This window comes from Mirounga angustirostris, unplaced genomic scaffold, assembly GCF_029215605.1.
Source record: "Mirounga angustirostris isolate CCGP_5_RB_7025 unplaced genomic scaffold, mMirAng1.0.hap1 SCAF_9, whole genome shotgun sequence".
In the NCBI taxonomy this organism is placed as follows: Eukaryota; Metazoa; Chordata; class Mammalia; order Carnivora; family Phocidae; genus Mirounga; species Mirounga angustirostris.
This window is the reverse complement of record NW_026991717.1, coordinates 43,892,955-43,916,575: the sequence shown is the minus strand read 5'-3', so window position 1 is coordinate 43,916,575 and position 23,621 is coordinate 43,892,955. Positions and strand designations below refer to the sequence as shown.

The window sequence follows — 23,621 nt, the reverse complement described above, 5'->3', positions numbered from 1 at the left end:
AAAAGATGGCAATTTGAGGACATGTGTCTGACTCATTTCTATTATCATCTTTGAAATGATAAATAGAACATAAAAATAAAGAAAATCCTGTATCAAATTATAAATTGGGAAAATAAAGGACATAAGAAACTTTGAAGACTTTTTGATTGATAAAGTTCAGGTGGGCTGTATGGAAAGCAACCGAAACCATTTATTTCAAGGTTCAGCAAACTATGGGCTGTTCTGTAATTAAATTTCACTGGAATACAACCATGCCCATTTGTTTATGTACTGTTTAAGGCTGCCTTTCCAATAAAACAACAGATAGGAGTAGTTTTGAACAAGATAGTATCTCCAGAAAGCCTAAATATTTACTGTCTAGCCCTTTACCTAAAAAGGTTGGACATCTTCGGTCTATTTCTACACCTTTCCACCCATTAAGGAACAGCTCACCTAAGATGAAGACATGCACTGACTGGGAGGGATGAGGGCTAGAAACTAAGACAGGCAGATGGACAGTCTGGAACCTAGGACTCCTACAGTTGCCTCTGCAAACACAGAAACACCAATGGCTGTCCCAATCAGGTAAGCCACAGCTATGTGATTTCTGACCCACCTTCGGTACTGTGGGCCTCCACTAGGCAAAGAGATGGAGTGGTATCCAGGTAATTCCTGCCTGCCGTCAGTAATCATTAATTTTTCAGCTGAGAGGTATAGCCTCCTGATACACAGCCTCTGAATTCGGCATCTGCCCTGTACCCCCAGGCTGCTGCAAGTACACACTGGCAAAGGAAAAATAAACTTCCCCCTTTGGCTAGGAGATTTGAAACAGAGAACACACAGAATCTGACAAGACCCATGTCAGCCCCTTGCTTTAGAAAAGCATAAAACTCTTTTGGAAAGTATAAGCAGAGGGAGAAAATTCACTAAGAAAAAGACAAACTTTTTGCAGCTCACAAAATGAGGACCCAGACTGAGAAATCAGAGCTAATGTCTTCCTAAGAAAATTACTATAAAATAAAACAGTTTTTAAACTTTTTAGCTACTTTCTCAACATATTCCAAGAGGCTATTGTGTTCAAGAAACTAGAACAGGTAGTAAAATACACACATTAGGTAAGACAAGTGCCACTGTTAGATAAATCCAATAGATCATGAGAGGGAAGGGAAGGAGCTCAATGATTCTGGCCCAAATATATCCTGATCGAGTGGTTCTTAAAGTAGGGTCCAGAGAGCATCTGTATCACCCGGAAACGTGTTAGAAATGCAAATTCTTGGCTCTTACCTCAGATCCACTAGATTGGAAACTCTGAAGGGAGGGACCAAAATTTTGTTTTAAGAAGGCCTCTAAGTGATTCTGATAAAAATCACAATTTGAGAACTACTGCCATGAGCACACACAAAAAATAGGCTAATAAGAGGCCTGAGGACAATGGTTCTCAATCTTGGTTGCATATTAGCATGACCTGGGGAGCATTAAATATTTCTGAGGCCTTCTGAATCCCAGAATAATTAAATTTAAATCTCTGGGAATGGATTCATATGACTCCAAACCAAGTTTGAGAATTACTGTTTCTTAAGCAAAAGGGAATCCTGAATGTAAGTAATGGCGCCAAGATACGAAATGAAAATGCATGCCATTGAAGAAGGTATTGATAGAGACAAGAAACAAACCCAAGCAATAGTGTAATTTAGGATTTTAACTGTGCCAAAGAAATAAAGAAAGAGAGCTATAAAATTACCTGATTCGGAGAGCAAATGGAGAGGAATTCAGGCTGACATAGGTCTTTGAGCATTTCTGAACCTTATATTGGGTGCACAGGGGAGCACACCTAAAAACCACGAAGGAAAAAAGAGAGTCATGGAAAACAAATCCAGGAAACTCAACACATCTGTGGTTCCTAAAGTTGTCTGCACATTGAAGTCACCTGGGAGCTTTGAATGCTTCCAGTGTCTGTGTTCCATCTCCCAGAGAATGTTATTTAATTTGACTGAGTGTGACTTGAACTTGGGAAGTTTTAAAAGTTCCCCAGATGAACTTAATATGTAAACAAGTTTAGGAATCACTACAATATATGTGGAATAGCTATTCCAGAAGAATATGACCAAGCACACAGGAGAGGCACCAAAAATAGAAGAAACAGAAGAAAATGATCCTGAGATGAAGTAAAACCTGTGCCTCATCATCAAAGGGGCTCACTGATGCTTAGCTAGAAGAAGTTAAAAGAAACCAACTCAGGTATAACTTCATAAGTTGTTGAATTTCAGGGACACAGAAAATATCACAGAAGAAACTAGGCAGGGAAAAACTCATGTTAAAATGCAACTCAAAAAGAAAAAGGAACAATGTCCACACAGTTCTAACCATAGGTACAAAGATACAAATAGTAATCTGAACACAATAACCTGCCAAATTCCCATTCATATGTAAAGGCAAGCAATGATATTATCTTTGTGTAAAGAATCAGAAGAGAATTGTGAAGGGTAAAATTGAGAAGTCAAGAATGAGGGAGTGTTGGTATAAAAAAAAATTGGTACTGAGTGGTGCAATCACTAAACCAGAGGGTTCTCAAATCTGGCTGCACGTTGCAATGCCTGGGGAGCCTCTAAGAGTACCATAGCCTCGTTGCTATGCCCAGATAAACTGGCTTAATTGGTCTAGAATGGGACCCCCCAAAAGTATTTTTAAGTAGTTCCCCAGGTGATTCTAATGTGTAGCTATGGTTCAGAATTACTGTACTAAAACACAGTTAATTAAATAATTATCACTAATAATTTTTGAAAGGTGTGTAATGAAAATAATTTCATAACAGTCTGGCTCTAAACTTCCATATTATATTTACGCTTTCCTCAAGGGAAAAACAATTAAGTTAGTGCATTATTACAGTCTAAACAGCTCTGCCTGAGGGAGCTTCTCAGTGCCCACAAGCAGCAACCCTGACTGTGTGTATACACATATCCCTCAGATGGTAGGGAATGTCTACCCCCTGCCCCCACATGAGGCTCAGGTCTAAGTGGGAATTAGAAAGTTGGGAGGCAGGGAAGGCTGGAGCTCAGGAGGCCAGGAATCTCCTGATGCCACTTGTGTTTTCATTTGAGTTGGTCTGCATCTGTGAAGGGAATAGTATCCCTTACAGGGGCCACATTCAGATAATGCCTAAACTCCCACGCAGCATGCTGGAGAAGGGTGGGGACAAAGTAAATAAATAACAGGGATGTTCCATCAAAGGGAGGTGTTGAGTTTTCAACAGAACAAATTATGAAAAATAAACTAAGAAAGAACATAGAATATGTGCAATTCCTTTTCTTTTTGTTTTCAATCTTGAAATTAGAGAAAAAGGGGCGCCTGGGTGGCTCAGTTGGTTAAGCGACTGCCTTCAGCTCAGGTCATGATCCTGGAGTCTCGGGATCGAGTCCCGCATCGGGCTCCCTGCTCAGCGGGGAGTCTGCTTCTCCCTCTGATCCTCCCTCCCCCCTCTCATGTTCTCTCTCTGTCTCATTATCTCTCTCAAATAAATAAATAAAATCTTAAAAAAAAAAAAAGAAATGAGAGAAAAAAAGTATTTGTGGTGGTAAAATTTACTTAGCAAGTGTAAGCAAGCAAAAGTGTAAGCTAGAATTTCCTGACCTCGGCACTACTGACATTTGGGGCCAGGTAATTCCTCATTGTGGGAGCTGTCCTGTGCACTGTAGGATGTTTAGCAGCATCTGTGCTCTCTGCTTATTAGATGCCAGGAACACAACCCTCCCCTCAGAACCAGAAATGTCTCCAGACATTGCCTGATATCCCCCGGGGCGGGGGGCAAAATCACCCTTGAGTGAAAACCACTGGTGTAAACTAAAGTTCAATATTCTTTCAGAAAAATTAGAGATTCATTTTCACCTTCCCAAGTATGTATTAAATATGATCCTATATCTTTACAACTTGTTCTTGACATTGTTAATTAGAGAGAAAAAATAAAGTTGGTTCAAATACATTCTGGAACAATGTAAAGGCGAACATGAGTAGAAAGAAAACAGACTTTATATCCTCTAAATCACTTAAGATAGAAAAAGAATAAAAAAAAACAATGTCTATTTGTCAAGTGACATAAATTGCTAAAAGCAGAAAGTTAAAGCAGGGTGACAGAGAACCAAATGTAACTAGTGAAAATGAATGTGAACGGGATAAACTTCCCCATTAGGATACAAAGAATTGGCTATGAGGATCAAAACCCACAAATTCAACTATTGAGGGGAAAAAAAGACTTAAAGACCATACAAAATTTACTTGGCAAAGCAAACCAAAAGGAAACAGGAGCAGGGATATTATTGTTCAGATAAAGGTAAAATTAAATGCTTCAAGCCATGGAACCCAAAAGATTTATTCTATAATTAAGAAAGTTAAAATAGTCCTGAACTCAGAAGACAGAATAATGAGCTACTATTATTTTCTTCTTTCTACACGGCTGTAATGTTTAAACTTGAGCTCCTGGAAGGCAGCAGCTGTCTCTTATTTATTGTGTATTCCCAGGGCCACTGTGTCTGCCAAGGACATCACCCTTATTTATAAATGTTTGTTGGCTAAGTGACTGTGTTCACATGATCCATGGATCCTGATGAAGTTCAGTGATTCATTCCCATGTGTCTCCATTTCCTGATCTCTAATAGGAGAGGTCTCATCTCTCCCACCTCTGTGTTGTCATGTTTTACCCTCCCAGCCCCCATTTTTTAAAATGCCAGTTACCTAAATTAGGCCTCAAAATTAATGTCAAGCTTACAGGTTGTGCAGACATTAAGGATCTCCCACCTCAGGTGGTTTATATTGAGAAACTAGTTATTAATCTGAAATGCTATAAGACCTATATTCAGCAAATCTATAAGGTAATGTTGCTATGAGAACAGTCCCAGCAGATGGGACTACATTTTCTTTTCTTTTTTTTTTTTTTAATATTTTATTTATTTGACAGAGAGAGACACAGCGAGAGAGGGAACACAAGCAGGAGGAGTGGGAGAGGGAGAAGCAGGCTTCCCGCTGAGCAGGGAGCCTGATGTGGGGCTCGATCCCAGGACCCTGGGATCATGACCCGAGCCGAAGGCAGACGCTTAACGACTGAGCCACCCAGGCGCCCCGGGACTCCATTTTGACAGCTCTTTCTAGCCCCGTAGCTTTCAGAGAGAATATTGCCTTGAAATGGTAGGCAGGAGAGGCTACAAGCTCTTTGAGATTAGCCACACTGTGTTTTCCATTTGCTATCCCCGAGCCTGGCTCACAGTAGGTGCTTAGTAAATGGGTGTTGAAAGTGAATTAAGGAAAGGCCCATGTTTGCCTGGGTGGCTCAGGTGTTAAGCGTCTGCCTTCGGCTCAGGTCATGGTCCCAGGGTCCTGGGATCAAGTCCCACATCGGGCTTCCTAGTTGGCGGGAAGCCTGCTTCTCCCTTTCCCACTCCCCCTGCTTGTGTTCCCTCTCTCGCTGTATTTCTCTCTGTCAAATAAAGAAATAAAATCTTAAAAAAAAAAAGGAAAGACCCCATGTTTTTTGTTCCTGGATGGGGCCCTCAAAGTGCCATTCTTTCCCTCTAAACTTCTTAGTAGATTGAAGAGAGTCTTTTAAAAATACAACCTCCATTTGAATGAGGGGAGTGTGAGTCCATGAAACGGTCACACGGTGCCACTTGATTTGTCACCACTGAGCTACAACTGCTGTACAGAGAAAGCCACAGAAAGAGTTATCAAGACACTTACTTCCAGCAGTGGACTCAAGTGTGTACCCATCACTCACCCATCCTTCCTGTTCCCTGCCCCTCCAAATTAAATAACACCAAAGAAAAAATATCAGTCTAACAAGGTCTTATTTAATGTTCCAGACTGACTCAAATCCATATTGATCAAGTTTCAATTTGAAGCTGGAGCCTGCAGCAATAAGTGAGATCAATAGGAGGCCTTCATTCAAACATCTCATCTGCTAAAAAAAAAACAGAACAGAAAAGATTCTAGCATTGTACAAAATATGAGGGTGATGAGAAAGTCATTTTTTTATAAAAAATAAGCTATGTAAAAAGATATAACGAAGTACTTATGCTTATGATAGACTTGAACATTTTTAAACAGAGGAGAAGAGGTATTTTTAGGCAGAAAAAAGAAAGGAAATCACTAAGACTTGCTGAAAGCCCTTACTGATTTAGTTGCAAGGTTTACCTTCTGTGTTTCTATGGTTTTTTTTTTTTTCTTAATGTAGTTCTAAAAATACCTTTTGTGGATGCTGAATATGGCTTTTTACATGGACTCAATAAGTGAGCGCCTTTCTGTGCCCAGCATTGTGCAGAGTGCTAGGAAGGGTCCCAGAGAAATGTATGACACAGCTCCTATGGTCTAGGGCTGCATAGTCCTGCACGGCAAATGAGAAGAGAAAAACAACAATGATTAAGATACAAAACAAGACAATATTTCATTAAAAGTCAAATAAGTGATCCAAATAAAGACCTTTTATAAAGATGAAATAAAAGCCTTAGAAAGTCAATTAAGGAATAGCTAGAAGAATGAGATTTGGAGAAGACAGACCTCTGCCACTACCTGTTTCCTTTAGATAATTTCCAACCTCTTTGTGTACCTGTTTGCTCAACTGTAAAACAAGGAGTGTGATGCATCTACATCGTGAGGCTGTTGTGGGGGAACAGCTGTCAAGAACACAGCTGGCTAGTGAGAATTTAAAGAAGGGAGGATCTGTGTGCGTCTACACAAGCCAAAAGACCCAGTAGAAGAGATATGGCTTGTAATCTGGCATAGATTAAAGGTGAATTTGGGCAAGTCATTTCCTTTTCTGGGTCTCAGTTTTTTCAGCAAGGTGATGCACTTAAATGCTTCAGCACACTGCCTCTGTTTTGAGAAACAAATGGCCCCAGAACCTGGTAGCTTTAATACATTTATTTTCCTCACTAGCTGCAATGTAGGCAGTGTCTGGTGGGGACAGCTGTCTCTGCTCCACTGGCAGCTCTAAGCCTGGGGCTTGGGATCATCTGAAGGTGGTGGATACTGCTAAGGTCTTAGCTAGAGCTACTGGCTAGAGCACCTACATGTTGCTTCACTGTGTGGCTCATGCTTCCACACAGCTGGTAGCTGGGTTCCAAAGGTAAATGTACAAAGAGTGAGAAACTGTACCCTTTCCTATGACCCAGCCTCAGACGTGACATAGCATCACTTCCCCCACATCCTAGTGGTTGGAGCCCACGCAGGTTCACAGGGAGGGGAAACCGACATCACCTCTAGATGGGTAGTGGCAAGATCTAAAAGAACACATGACACCAGAAATACTACTGTAGCTATCGGGGGGGCCTAGAGTGTGCCACACCTAGTATACTTTCTAAAATGTTTGTAGTCATGAGCAGTAGTAACAGCAGTATTGGAAAGGGGAAGGTGGATGCAAGACGTCAACAATAGCAAGGCATTCTGCAAACATGTACTTATTATGGACAAAAATATAAATAAGACACAGTTGCTGCCCTCATGGAACTTAGGACCACACAAACCATTGTAACTTAACATGTTAAATTCTAGAACAGAGAACGTGAAAAGCACTGGAGCAAAGAAAAGAAAACAACATTTCATGAAGATGGGAGAGTCTTTGGTGACAAGGTGCCCGCCATGGGGGTCAGGAGCAGATCCAGGTTTTATGGGGTCTGTAGCTTATACAATTTGAGGGCCTTCTTAAAGAAAAGTAATACAAAACTGCAAATGCAAAATCAGGTACAAAACCTTTGAAAGGGCCTATGAAAGTGAGGAGCCCTGACGTTTCAGTTTCGGCATCATGTGAAATTGGCTCTGATGAGATCTAAAGCAAAGAGGAAAGGAAGTGAGGCCAAGGGGGAACAGATTCAGAAAAAAAGGGAGGACCGAAGGATGAAGGGTCTTACTAAGGTTGAAGGGATCAAACAGGGAACAAGACAGTGAAAGGACAGGAAACATCTTTGAGGGGAGGCAAGAGCAGGAAGTAAGAACAGATTCAGAGCTGGATCTGGTTTGGACAGCCTGGGATGCCAGGAAATGAAGTTAGGATTTTACACTACAAGCAACTAAAATTTACTGGAAGATTCTGAAAAGGGGAGTGAAATGATTTATGAAGTTTATGAAGTAGGCAGAAAGGGTCGGAGTAAGGAAAACACTTGTCCCAACTTTTGATACCTACAAGCCCCTTGTCAAAGTCCCAGACCAGATAATTGGCATTTAGCTTTATTGCTTCTGTTGAACACATCGCTGGGTCAGTTATAATAGCTAAAAATGGTAAATCAGAGTATTTTAAAAGATGGAAAATATTAGGTATATTTTTGGCATATTTGTTCTTTGGGACATTATTATGCAGTTACTAAAATCATATTTATAAGTCTTTACAAACAGAAACACTTAAAATTTCAAGTGAAAAAAGCAGGATATAAAATTATGTATCTGTATATATATGTATATATATACGTACATATATATACATGTACAGATATGCACTTTTAAGTATATATAGTTATATATTTGAGTACATAAAAACTACTATAAGAGAACATCTAAACTATAACAATGTATTTGATTGGTTGCCATATGGTAAATTTTTTTTCATTCTTTTGCCTTTATGTATTTTTAACAATGTGCATGCATCGATTTAATAATTGGATACAAAAAAAATAATTTAAAACGTCACTTTTCCAGGTCTATCCCCAAATACTACCTCCTCAGGAGGACTTCTCTGATGCCTGATGCCTCTCCACATTACCCTACCCCCCTCCCCGACCACAGACACTTATCCTTTTCTTCAAAACCCACTAGAACTGCTTGTAATTCTCTTGCCACGTAATCATATTCAACATTCTGTATTAGCTTTTGTAGTAGCCCCCACAGGAACATAATTCCCACAAGGAGAGGGGTGAAGGCTACAACTCTACTTCATATTTGGTGTTAAATAGTTACTGAACTGAATTGAGTTCAGGGTCCATTGGTGGTTATATAAGACAGAGTACAAGTTATTCAAGCAATAAGGCTAGGTGACAAGTTCCATAAAGGGAAAGTGCAGGTCACACTCCAGTGACCAGTGACCATCCAAACTAAGTGGTAGCAATACTAATACTAAGGGCATTGGCATCTGCCATCTCATTTGACCCTTAGAAGAGTTCTGTGAGGAGCAGAAATTCTTCACCACAAGATTAAATGAGATCATATATGTCAAGTGCTTATGTGCCTGGCACTGAGTAGGTGAACCAGTGGTAACTGTTTTGTTGTTTTCTGTGATTTGCTCAAAGTCACAGAACTCAACAAAGTGCGAGGACTGGAATTTTCTAGCCCCACCTCCTACTTTCCCACTCTGGCACCATCCTAGGCCTGGCAATCAATGGTCTTTCTTCTCTGCAAGGATTCCTTGTACTGATCTGCTCCTGTAACTAACAAGGGTGAACAGCCTCTTTCTACCTTGTGCTTTTTAATCCAATGATTCTGTTACTTCTTCAGTGACTCTGATCACCACTATGGTTCCAGAAAAGGCAATGAGACATTTTGAAAACTGAAAAGTATTCTCATATATTTAGTATCATCATCCCACAAATTTCCCAATAACAAATGCAATTCTTCTTAAAAATGAATGCATCTCTCATGGCCATTATTCTGATGATAAGAGCATTCATTTACTGAGTGACCACTATGTGCTCTACCAGGTAACCTGCATGACTTAGCTCTGTGTAATTATGAGAGAAACCCTATGAGGTATACATTAGCATCTTCATTTTTTCACATTTTCACTGAGGCTCAGGGAGGTCAAGTAAATTGGTCAAAGTTTCTGAGCTAGTAAATAGCACAGTTAAGTCCGTCTTGCTGCAAAGACCATGCCTGTTTCACTTTGCCATATAGTAATCAATACGTGATAGTAATGATCCTATAGTAAGCAATCAACAAATACACCACAGCGATGACCATATAGTAGGTAATCAGTAAGTACCGTAGAGTAACGACCATGTAGTAGGTGGTTAATAAATATAGGTTGAGGTGACATAACTGTGACCCTCATGTCATCACTGATTGCACCATCTTCAGGTGAGGTGGATGAGAGAAAAAGGGAGAGGGGTGAAAGATGTTCTTGTCCCATCAAAACTCTTCTATTTATTCACATCCTACTAGACTCTAAGCATCAAAACCCAGAAACCCCATCGTCAATGCAAGTCAAGTTTAACTTCAATTCCTCCCCAGGTCCTCAAAGTGGAAGACAGACATCACCGGCCCTTCTTTTTGCAGACCTTGATGGTCCACTTTCCTCCCTTTCCTAGACCTTCTGTCCGTGCCCTCCTGGCAGGCTGGCAGCCACCGCAGGCACATCAACAAAAGGTGAGGAAACACACTTATAATGAACAAGGTACCTAGGGGATTAGGTCAGAAGCCATGTCTCTGTCAACTCTGAAGCCATGGGAGCAAAAATGGAAGCTGCCCAAGAGGAGAAGCAGCCCATGGTTTTCAGAAGCTCAGCCTGGTTGGTTGATGTGGCAGTCCCTTCTCTTTGGGAAGGTAGTGGGCAGAATAATCACATTGCTCCCCCAAACTGAAAGTTTGGGTTTTCTCCTTTTGTGCAAGCTGCAATGCTGTCTCTACCACCTGCCAAGGGCCAGCTGCCAGCTCCTTTGGGAGGCATTGTTTGGTTTTAAAGCAGGGGTGGAGGGAAGATGGAGCAACTCCGGCTCTTTTCTTTCCGGAGAGCATTTTGTTCCTTCTGCTGTCAAGAAGCCTTTGTACAGACAGGTCTTTATTCCCAGGGCAGAAGAACTAGAGACAAGCATTAGACGTTTGCCAATTCTTGATCACTTTCCTCACCCTTTATACTTTGTTCTCTTGAAATTTGTTTAGACCATGTCTTTTCCCTGAAAGGCTTTGAGACCTTTTTCAAAATAAGGTTTATCTACAGTAAGGATATAAAATAGGAACAGAGAAGAGGCAAGGCGAGTCAAGGGAAAAAGCAGCAGTACATATTTTAAATGTAAAGATAAGCAAAGCTGCTGGGCTGAAGCTTTAAAAATTAAGCTTTGCAATTAAAGCTAAAAATTAAGCTTTAAAAATTGTCTCTGAGACCAAAAAAAAAAAATTGTCTGAGATTCCTGCCAGCTAGGACAAGAGGGGAAACACAGCATGTTATATAACTGTCATACTAGGATCAAAGAGGAATATGATGTTAAACGGCCACTTTTGGCACTTGTTTATATCTGCCTTAAAATAGTCCAGGCTCCAGTCATTATGGCCATGCTGCAGGGACTAGGACTCAGCAGCTCTGAGGAGCCATTCGTATGGTCACCAGAGAGAACAGATTCAAAATTATTTTCTTTGTTGAATCCTGGCCCAGCCAAAGAGGTGGGTACTCTTCCGTCCAAGATCCTTAGTTCTCTCTTAGTTCTCTTAAAAGGGTATCAACTCAGCCTCCTTTGCAGTTGGCTGTTACCACAAATTGCACTACACTTAACGGGCAATATATGAGAACTCCACTCTTCACTTTTGCTGAGGAGTACGACCTCAAGCTTTTTACCACCCTGTATCTATCAAGTTTACCGAGGGAAACAATATTTATTGGGAGGGGATCACTCAAAAGATTTCTCATCTACCTTCTTCCAGATACACAATATCTACAGTGGGATTAGGTCGATCAGGTGCGCTGAGAAGTGAATGACTTCCATGATGGTAGATGAATGACTTCTCCCCAACACCCATCCAGGGCCTTCTCTGAATTGTTTACTTTACTGATTTGCTTCCTAGTGTGATGCCATTGCCCCATGGTGAGAGGTGGTCAAAAAAACCCAGCCCTGGTGAACCCATTACTGTATCTTCCTGCAGACATTGAGGCAGAGCTCTGTCAGAGAAGCCTTGAGAGATATATGGCCCTCACACCAGGAATAAGTACCCTTCTGAGGAACTGGCATGCTTTCATATTTTGGACCCAAATTGGTAGGGCTGATTTCATTTCCTGCTTAGAATCAGCTAATTTGAAGCTCAGAGCTGAATTTGGGTCCTAGTAAGAAAGTGTAGAGGACTTCATCCTACCAATGCTTGAATAAGCCTAGATGCTGAAGCCCACGAATGAAGCTACTCAAGTTCGCACTCTGCCTCATCTTTTTTTATCCGTCTTTAATTTTGCAAAGTTTTCTTTATTTCATTAAGCTGTCTTTAGTTCTTTCTGGAACGAAGTGGAATATAATAAGCACACTTACTAAAAGACAGGAGAATGCATACTAATTCCTCAAGGGAGACAAAGGTTTTCCCTGGCACTAAATTCTGAAAGAAATAGCTAAAATGAGGGCATGACTCAGAGGTTATGGAATGATGGAATGAACAAGATCTTCAAAGGTAATTTTATAAAAATACAGAAACTGCATTTTTACCTTTCTTTTTTTTTCCTTTTAAAATGAGTCTTTGACAAAAGCTAAGAGTCTAGGTAGTTGCTCAGTGTCCATTGACAGCGAAATGGATAAATAAATCATGATGTATCCCACAAGGGAATACTATGCAGCAATAATAGTAAACAACCTACAACTACCCACACAGTATAGATAAATATCACAAAGGTAATGTTCAGCTAAGGAAGGCAGACAAAAGAGCACCTATGGGTGATTCCATTAACATAAAGTTCAAGATCAGGCAGAGCACGTAGGGTACTAAAAGGCAGGACAGTTGCTTCCCCTGGCAGTGATAGTTCCTGGAAGGGGACACAAAGGAAGGCTTCTGAGATGCTGCTACTGTTTTTTTCCTGATGTGGGTACCAGTTACTTGGGTATATTTACCTTGTGAACACTTAGGATTTAAGTACTTCCATTATGTGTTATACTCCAATAAAAACTTTTTTTTAAAAAAAAGATGCATACCTACACAAAGTGAGGAGTACGTTGAAGACCAGCCTCACCCTTGGAATTGGCCATAAATCTGGTTTCAGCTTCAGCTCTGAAAGGCCAAATAACCAAATGCCTACTTCAAAATCATTTCTGGCTGCCTTGAACTGATGCATGATCAATGATCATGTGACCATACCCGTTATTTCTAATTATTACATTGTAATAATATCAGCAATATGAATGAGGTGTGTCATTTGATTTTATAGTTATTTTCAAATATAGGAAAAGCATTCCAGCTGTAACAAGAAAAATCACCTTATGTGGTTTATAAGTTGAATATTATTAGTCAATTGGTATATGATGCATATTTATTACTGCAAGAGTAAAACGCTACAATGATTAATCGTGTAAAAAATTTTTTGTATCAAAAACAATTTCAGCATTCAAATGGTTAAATAAATAGAAAAGTAAGTTGACAATATAAATGCTAAGAGAATACCTTAACTAGTTAACTTACATCCTTTTGAGCCAAGGAATTATTTAAATATAGAAATTTAAATAACAATGCAATGTGGAATAATAGAGATTCAATTGTATCATATTTCTAATCCTTGTAGAATTGTTTGGTGTATTAGCATCCATTATATTTTTTAAAAACCTTTAAGGAGTGTATTTAAATTGTCGTTATTTAATTCCATTTAGGCCAAGAGTCTTTTAAGAAAAAGTCTTATTTGGGAATTCTTCACATTTTGTGAGGACAAATTAAAAGGAGAATGTCAAATTTGCCATATCAAAATTTCATGAGGAGGGAAAAGCTCCAGAATCTTGTACAATAACATTCACAATAAATTATCTTTGGTCCAGACAAAATGAAAAATAAAAAGAATATGGTGGGAATGTAAAGTGGTGCAGCCACTATGGGAAACAGTATGGAGGTTCCTCAAAAAATTAAAAATAGAACTACCATATGATCCAGTAATTCCACTACAGTATCTATCTGAAGAAAACAAAAACACTAATTCAAAAAGATACATGGACCTCCTTGTTCATTACAGCATTACTTACAATGGCCAAGCTATGGAAACAATCTAAATGTCCATCGACAGATGAATGGATGAAGATGCAGTGTACATATACACAATGGAATTATTATTCAGCCACAAAATAAATGAAATCTTACCATTTGCAACAACATGGATGAAACTTGAGTATTATGCAGAGTAAAAAAAGTCAGAAGGAGAAAGACAAATACCACATGATTTCACTTATAAGTGAAATCTAAAACACAAAACGAACAAACAAAACAAAACAAATCCAGACTCATAGATACAGAAAACAGATTGGTGGTTGCCAGAAGGGAAGGTGGTTGGGAGAGAGGGGAGAAATGGGTGAAAGGGAAGGAAGAAGTACAAACTTCCAGTTATAAAGTAAATAAGTCACGGGAATGTAATGTACAGCATAGGGAATATAGTCAATAATATTGTGTTAACTTCGTAAGGTAACAGATGGTAACTAGACCTATTGTTTTGCTCGATTTACAATGTATACAAATGCTGAATCACTATGTCCACCCCCTGAAACTAATATAATATAGTATGTCAATTATACCTCAATAATAATACAGTCAGGGGCTGAGAACGTGTCTGGGACACAGTAAAAGCTCAATAAATGTCAGCCATTGTTTAAAAAAGAAAAGAGGAAAGTCACATGGATGAGGAACCCAAACACATTTTATCCTCACCAAACTTCAACAAAATAACTGACTTGGCAACACTACTTGAGGAAGACAGTTTTCCCCCAATGGAAGTAAACCTTTAAACAAAAAGCTTGTTGAAAAGATGCTATACCACCCACTATGAAGTACAAAGCATTTTCATTATTTAAAAGGAAAAGTCTTTTCAATTGCCCAATCTATGTGTCCTAAAGACAAAGTTCCTTTTAGCATGTGCTACTGAAAACCTTTTATCCTGAACTATATTCTGTTGTGTATAAAAGTCTAGTGGTATTATTAAATATGTCAGTTTAAAGTGAGTTTCTATGTAGTACTGGAAGTTCCTGAACTGTAAGGACAAACCTTTAAAATCTGACTAATAAAATTTTAATAATAAAATTGTCATTGCATAGCAGAGGAAAGCATCAACAAAATGAAGAGGCAACCTACAGAATGGGAGAAAATACTTGTAAATCATATATATGAAAAGAAATTAATATCTGAAATATTAAAATATTTAACTAAAATTAAATTAATATTAAAAATAAAATATAAAAAAATTTAAAATTTAAAAAACCCTCACACAGCACCTGTGTGGCTTAGTCGGTTGAGTGTATGACTCTTGGTTTCAGGTCAGATCATGATCTCAGGGTTGTGGGATTGAGTCCCATGTCAGGCTCTGCGCTCAGTGTGGCGTCTGTCTGAGATTCTTTTTTTTTTTTTTTTAAGATTTTATTTATTCATTTGAGATACAGAGATAGAGAGAGAGAGCATGAGCAGGGAGAGAGGCAGAGGGAGAAGGAGAAGCAGGCTCCCCGCTGAACCAGGAGCCTGATGTGGGGCTCCATCCCAGGACCCTGGGATCATGACCTGGGCCGAAGGCAGATGCTTAACCATCTGAACCACCCAGGGGCCCCCTGTTTGAGATTCTTACCCTTCCCTCTCCCTCTGCTCCTGCCCCTGTTCCCGTACTCTCTCTCTAAAAGAAAGAAAGAAATAAAATCTTAAAATAAATAAAACTAAATAAAAATCTTAAAATCTAAAAAAAAACCACACAAAAACATCTCATACCACTGAATAGCAAAAGAATAATCCAATTTTTAAAATGGGCAGAGGAACCAAACAGACCTTCTTCCAAAGAAGACATCCAAACAGGCAACAGGTCCATGAAAAGGTGCTCAACATCACTCATCATCAAGGAAATGACCGTCCAAACCACAATAAGCTATCACCTCACACCTGATGAAATGGCCATCATCAAACTCTAACACTTGTAACAAGTGTTAGAGAGGATGTGGAGGGAAGGGAACCCCTGTGCACTGCTGGTGGGAATGTAAACTGGTGCAGTTGCTACAAAAAACAATATGGAGGGGTTCCTCGAAAATTTAACAATACATCCACCATATGATCCAGCAATTCCACTCCTGGGTATACATCCAAAGGAAACAAAATCACCGTCTCAAAAAGATATCTGCACCCCCATGTTCACTGCAGCATTATTTACAATAGCCAAGACAAGGAAACAAAAAGGAAGGAAAAAAGGGAGGGAATCCTGCCATTTGTAACAACATGGATGGACCTTGAGGGCATTACACTACGTGAAATAAGTCAGACAGAGAAGACAGATGCTGTAGAATCTCACTTACGTGTCGGATCTAAAAAAAATGAACTTATGAAAACAGAGGCAGGGGTTGGGCAGTGGAGAAAATAGGTGAAGGGGGTCAAAAGGTACAAACTTCCAGTTAAAAGATAAATACGTTGTGGAGATATAATGCACAGCATGGTGACTATAGTTAACAATACTGTATTGTATATTTGAAATTTGCCAAGACAGCAGATCTTAAAAGTTCCCATCATAAGAAAAAATTGTTACTACATGAGGTGATTGATGTTAACTAGACTTACTGTGGTGCTCATTTCACAATATACCCATGTGTTAAATTATGTTGTATACCTTAGACTAATACATGTTATATGTCAATTATACCTCAATAAAACTGAAAAAAATTGGCATGATGACTTAAATAATACATTAGATTAATTCTTATCCCCTAGAAATTCATTCAACGATAATGACATTTGGCTTGAGTACTGACTAACATTTGGCCAGTTTTTCACTCAAGCGACAATTCTACTTTTACTGTACATATAATTGAAGCTCAATGTGGAAAGGTGAACCTGCCTGGGGCTAAGGTCTTGTGGTCAAAGTATTTGGCCTTGTGAAAGCCTCAACTGAACCCACCTCAGGGCCTTTGCACTCACTGTTTGCTCTGCCTGAAACATTTCCCCTAGGTCTTAACATCACTAGTACCTTGTCACCATTCAGGAATTAGGTCAAAGTCTCTTTTCCAGAGGCCCACTCTGACATCCTAGTGAAAGCAGAAATGCACTAGGCCCTGTCACATTCTATCCCAGGCCCAGCACTCTGGATTGCTTTGTTTCTCTGAGGATTTACCACTAGTTGAAACTAATATGTTTTTTCCCATTCTTTGTTTCTATTCCATCAGGGTCTCAGCCCAGAGGATGGCAGTGAGAATAGACTCTTTTCTCTTTCTTCCCCCCTCACTGGTGCACTGGAAACTTCTGTGCAGCACCTCCCATCATTGTCTAAGTGTTCCACCACCCACAAGAGGAGGGGTGATATCATACAGCTCAAGACCAAACTGGCTAGGCAGCGAGCCCTGACTCTACCATTACTAACTCTGTGACTTCAGACAAGTTACTCAACCTCACCTAGCTTACTTGAAAGGCTACTTTTTAAAAGCCATATTTTATTTCTTAAGCTGTGTGATTAGGTGTAGGTTGTTTTAAACATATATATATACGTTTATATATATAAGTATTTATATATATTTTATATATATAGTTGTATATATACTTCTATATATATGCATATATATATGCAACTAGTATTCTTTTTATGTATTTAATTTTAAAAATATGTGAAGCACTAGTACAAAGCACATAATCAGCAAAGGTTGGCTTCCTTCCCTACCCCTTCTCTTCTATATCTTTGAAGCAAATTATTTTCCCTGTCCAAAATGTCCTCTTGCCTTCCAACCACTTTTCTATACAGTAAGTTCCTACTCATCCTTTTCTGTCTCTTAAAGGAAGTCTTCCCTGTCCTACTGGCAAAGTTTGTTGCTCCTTATTTCCCCAACACCTTGTATTTACTACATTAAGCTATAATTATTGCCTGCAATGCTCATCTTCTCCACTCATCTGTAAGCTGATTCAGAGCATAAAATACAGTTCATCCACCTCCATATCCCGAGCACCTACCCCAGTCTCCTTTATATAGTAGGAACTTGGCAATTACTACATTAATAAGTTAAGGCACTGAACACTACCCATGTAATCTTGAACAAATTACTTCATCTCTCTGTACAGTACCTCAGCTGCTTCCTTTGTAAAATGAGGATCATATTATTACCTGTATTATAAGGTTGTTAGGAAGAATAATTACAAAGCTCCACGAGGGAAGGGACATGTTTTTTGTTCACGGCTGAATCCCCAGTGCCTAAAACAATGCCTGACACACGCAGTAGGCACTCAGTAAATATTTCTACTATGAGCCAAGTCAGATAATCCATGCAAAGCACTTGGCATAGTGCCTGACCTATACGTGCTCAATAAATGTTAGCTATTATTAGTAACTCTATTCTGGCCAGTATCTGCCTCATTGAACACACATGGAGGCTGGAAAATTATCACTCTTTCAAGATGACATTTTCCTGGTCATGTAGCAATTCCCTCAGTCACCAGCACCAAGCCCTCCCTCCTTCACAGACCCTCTGTCTTCCTAAGTTCCCAGGGAGCACCATCTCTTCTGAACTACTCCTTAGCATTGCTAAGGACCCAGGCTGGACCATGGTCATCCTGAGTCCCCAACTAGCATGTGAGCTCCTTGAGGTGCTTTCTATTACCAACCCCAACAATGCAGAGTGACTGATGGTTGGGTCCTTCTATTTATTGAGCTGGCATGCTGTCCTACAACCCCCTGCCTTTAATACACCCTCCCCCCCCCCCCACCCCCCATCTTCAATTTCTTTCTACCTCTACCTCAATTCCTTCACTTCCTTGCAGAATTCTGCCCAAAATTTACTAGATTCCATCTTTGGGGCTTGCTTCAGTTCAGTCCATTTTAAGCTCACCTAGATGTTTCTCATCCCAGGACTCCCCTGCCACCCCTGTAGGACTGCCCAGATCCTGGGAGATCTGGCTTCTTCTGGGAAGAGTGGTTGCAGCTGCACCATGCCTTGTGCCTGATTCCTCCAATGTCTGGGCACCTTGTGCTCAGCCTACCCCAGCCCATCCTCTCCCTGCCTCGATTAGGACCTGCATTTACTCTGTAGTCATACAGTGCACTCTGCAGGCTCCAACTGTACCCTGTTTGCCTTCCTGGGAAACTCCATGCTCCATCTACCCCACCCAGGCCCTAGCCCACAGGTGTCCCCCTTAGTGTTCAAAAGACAGTATTTCCTGATGGAGGGGTTGGGTGAAGAATGCAGCCCCCCCATTGCAGGGTGCTTACGTGTAGATGGGGTCTGAAAGAGAGTAATGACCTGAGGCTGCTTTTTAGGGGAAAGGCTCCAGGAACAGGCAGCTATGGTCACCTACGACAAATTTTAGACCCCTTGCAGCTGCTGAAAGAAACACCTGGCCCCAGGGATGTGCAATGGAATGACGTGTTCAGGTTGCCACTGCCTAGGACTTCGCAAGATATTGGCTTGGGGCCCCAGGGTTCTGTTCCAGAAGACCAACTGCACCACTGCTCTGGGTCCTTTGTGCTCCTGGAAGGCTTGGGGCAGTGCATGCACAGTTCACTCCCCCAGTCTGGCCTCCTGCCATCCCTCCCCTGCACCTTTGGGCCAGAGCCTGCTCTGCACCTGGCCAGGCCCCAGGGGGGTTGGGGTGGGGTTTGCACGATGGGTGGTGTGAAATGAGACTTAATCCTATTTCTGAGGTGTAGAGGGTACCCTAGCTGACTTGGACAAAGTTCTTATGGTTGAGGAGCCCAGAGAAGTTGATGTCCTCCCTGCCATTCATATTTATGTCATCCTTCAGAGGCCCATGAGGAAATGCCATACTCCAGGAAGTTCCTCTCCAAGGAAGCCCACCTCTGTCCTGATATACCTTTCTTCTTCTTTTTTTAAATATTTTATTTATTTATTTTGAGAGAGAGCACAAGGGCACATGAGCAGTGGGGGGCAGAGGGAGAGGGTGAGAGAGAGAGAATCTTAAGTAGGTTGCATGCCCAGTGCATGGAGCCCAATGCGGGGCTCAATCTCATGACCCTGAGATCATGACCTGAGCCAAAATCAAGGGTCAGATGCTTAACCAACTGAGCCACCCAGGCACCCCCTGAGTATCCCTTTCTTCTGCAACCCATCAGGGGCTGTGAATTGCAAGAGGGGAAGGGACCTGCATTCTGCACTTGTACCTGGTGTACCCTTGGTAGATAGGGTTTCCCTGAGGGCTTTGGAGCACCGGGAGAATTCTCAGCATCTGCATTTCTCAGAAGCTCCTGGCGTGCAACTGGCACTTGATAATTATTTGTAAGGTACTTATGCAGATTCTACTCCTTCCTTAGAATCAAGCTGATGATTCTCCAGGGCTTGGAGTTGCTCTCTGTTACACAAGAATACTTAAAGGTCTACTCAGCTAAAGAAGTAGTGACCGCTGCTTCAGAAAATGCACCAAGCCCTTCTTGGAACAACCCAATGACCCACTGACAGTTTCCTGTTCCTGTCTCTGTCGTGGGTATTTAAAGTGCCAACTCTCACAGCTGGTTTCCTATCTCCATGATTTATGATCTATTTGGACTTGGGAAAGTCAAGTCAACTCTCTGAGCCTTGGTTTTCTCATCTGTAAAATGGAGGTTAATCTACCTTGCATGGTTAGAGTTGATGTTTTTAACAGTGCCAGGAAGTTTTAACTATTAGTAAATATTACAAAGCTTGTAGGCTTTACTAGATCCTCAGCACTGTTCTAAGTACTTTATAGGTGAAGCAGATCAGGATATATCACCCCAAAATATGCCACTTTGGCATGAGGATTATTTTGAGCCAAAGGCAACTGAGAATCAGCAGATGCAGAAAATCTGCCTTCACTTTATCTGCCTGAAATCAGGGCATAAATTTTCTTTTGTAAAGGTGTTTCCCCATCCACTCTGTGTACCAGGAAAAGGGGAGTAACTCTTATCACCCGAGATGGAGAGTTGACATAGAGGTGAGTTTGCATAAACAGACTTACTAAAATAAGCCTTATCTTCCATTAGTTTCCTATATTTCCCCCATATATTTCCTTATTACTTCCCCACAATGCATCATCCTCCAAAGCCCAAACTCCCTCTCCTTGGTTAAGATGGTATATATGTCCCCAAGTGTAACCACTTCTTTGAGTCTTATTTCTTTTCCATGAACTCCGTGCATGTAAATATTAAAAAAACATTGTGTGCCTTTTCTCCTGTTAATCTGCCTTTTGTTAGTTAAATTCACAGGTCCCCAGATACTGAACCTAAGAGGGTAAAGGAAAAGTTTTTCCTCCCCAACACATGAATTCACTCATTTAATCCTCATAGCAGCCATATGAGGTAGGTGTCATTATCCTAATTTTACATAGGAGCACGCAGGCACACAAAGAGGCTAAGTAACCTGCTCAAGGTTGCATGGCTCTTAAGTTGTAGAACTGGTTAAATTTGAATTGCTCAGGCATTCTGATTCCAGGTCTTAGCCCTTGTTTCATAAAGAGTAGTTTTTACACGAGCTAACAATAAAATGTAGTGATTATTCGCATGGCTAAAAATCTATACATTCTCTACCTTAAAGGAATACTCTGAAGACAGTCCTTTGTATTTTTCGATTTAAAAATATCTGAAGCTGGAAAAAAGGCATAGTTTATTCAAAGGTGAAGCCACAGGGAAAACATGGACATTACTGTGTGGAATGCTCAGGACCCTGAAATATTATGTGCAAACCTTAAACTTCCCATTAAACTATTTGCTAGAATATTAAGTTCTAGCATAAAATGTGAAGCAGAACATACACTTCTGCCTCAACAATATTAATTTTAAAACTTCCAATTTAAATAAAAGCTGTAATTCCAATTTCCTTTCCAGGGCCTGTGTTCTTTTTGACTTCCCCAAAGCCTTTATGCAAATCCACTTTACTGTTCCATCACAAATTGTGGATCTATTGTTTGCCTGGAATTGAGGAGAGAATTTATTCAAATTTGACCTAAAACTATAGATAATAAGCCACTGAAAACAGATCCCCCAGACACACAACTATGTCCCTACCCAATATAGTAGCCCCAAAGGAATTCTTATGGCCTAGTTATATCCTCCAGGGATGCGAAGTGGGGGTGGGAGGGAGTTTCAAACTGAATATGCTGACGCTGCACTAACTACAGAGCAGGCACCCTGTAATGACACCTTAGGATAACACAGAAAATGATTGTGTTCCAAGGACAGGCTGTAATGAGAGGGGAGGGTACAGAGAGCCACAGGCAGCATTGTTTCCAATCTAACAACACAACTGGGGGCAGGGCCAGGTGTGGGCTTGTTTTCAAAATAAATACTGTGATGGGGTTTCTGCACAGGCTTTTGAGGAGAGTGTGAAGTTTGAAGAGCCGACTAGCACTATTAGATTTCTAGTCCCCCACCACCACCACCACAAGGTGGAAGCAGGAAGAACATCCTTACCCATGGATTTGTGTATGACACTTTTTGGTCACTGATTAATTTTCTACCAAGAGTTTACAAAACTTCCTCTTCGTTGAAGCTCTATTACTGGGACATATGACTGGGTCTCCTTCTTTATCTGTTAATTGGAGGTACATTGTAACAGCTAACTCATAGGTTATTGGAATATATGCTGCAATATCTATTAACATTTTTATATGTTGGAAGGTGGGTTGGTAGATAGATAGATAGATAGATAGATAGATAGATAGATAGATAGATAGAATGAACTTACACAGTACCTGGCTCATAGTAAATAAATAATAAATGTTACCTCCCCTATGTCTCTGAAGCTCCCCCTACTTTTGATAGGAAAAGAAAAAACAAAATCAGCCCATTTAGAATGGCAATGAAACCCAACCTTTCATGTGCTTTATGAAGACAAGATCTATTTAGTGTAAAGAAAGAGCTCAAAGTCGAAAAGCATCATTCTATAATCCTTTATAGAATGGTGACACTTGGCTGATTTGTCAAAAATTGTGCTACATATCCACACTGGGTGCTTTTAATGAATGTCAGATTTTAAGAATCTACGACACTGACATTACTCCACGGAGCAAAGACTGGCGGCCCAACTTATAAATTCCCTGATGCATGTATTAGCAAGGAGGCAAGATGAGTTTTCTGTTCACTGGTCTTGTTCTGCTGTCAAATTCTGGGGGACTTGCATTTCAAGCAATATATCTAATCTCTTTAAATTAAATTATCTTCCTTTCACCAGCCACACATTTTTTTAGAAGAATATTATCAACTAAGTGGATCAGAAAATGTGGGTTTAAGTCTTGCTTCCTTGGTGAAACGATATTAAAATGGATGTTATTCCCCAGATAAATGATGTGTTCCAAGGGTCATGTACTACAGCTGTTAGAAACATTTTTAAAAGAAACTTCAAATCAAAGGAGGAGGAAATATAAAATTAGAGGGAATTTCCTTCCTCACCAGGGATAGTAGGTGTAATTTGGCTTTTATCAGAACAATGATAATTTCCCCCACCTTAATTTGGCTTCTCCATTGATTCTGTTTAATCATCGCTATTGAATTATTAGAATGTATGTAAAATATTTTTCTGTATGAAAAATGCTCTCAGCTTACCACAGCTTATTTGGAATCTCTTTTTAAGCTAAAATCCCCGCATACCTACTATGGTCTTTAAAACATCCTAACTCTGCCTCATCTCTGGTCATACGGTCTCTCTACAACATAAAGCTTCTTAATGGTGATGATCATAACAGAACATGCTCACTTTGAGTTCCCCTAAAACACATACTTAGACATGAAAAATTTCCTTGTGATTTCAAAGCTAAAACAATCTAAGACAAGTTTACCCAAGGTCTTGCATCTACTAGTAGCTGGTAAAGTAGGATTGGAACACAGTTCT

The 23,621-nt window shown here is 40.2% G+C and overlaps 1 long non-coding RNA gene across 1 annotated transcript in view; it reads right to left on the bottom strand.

Annotated features, from left to right (window-relative positions):
- LOC135365705 (uncharacterized) overlaps positions 1–1,790 on the bottom strand; it is a 126,445-nt gene extending 124,655 nt beyond the window's left edge. The window contains exon 1 of the long non-coding RNA XR_010413914.1: positions 1,721–1,790. This is a non-coding gene — a long non-coding RNA (uncharacterized LOC135365705). The remainder of the gene's footprint in view (positions 1–1,720) is intronic.
- Positions 1,791–23,621: the final 21,831 nt, after the last annotated feature.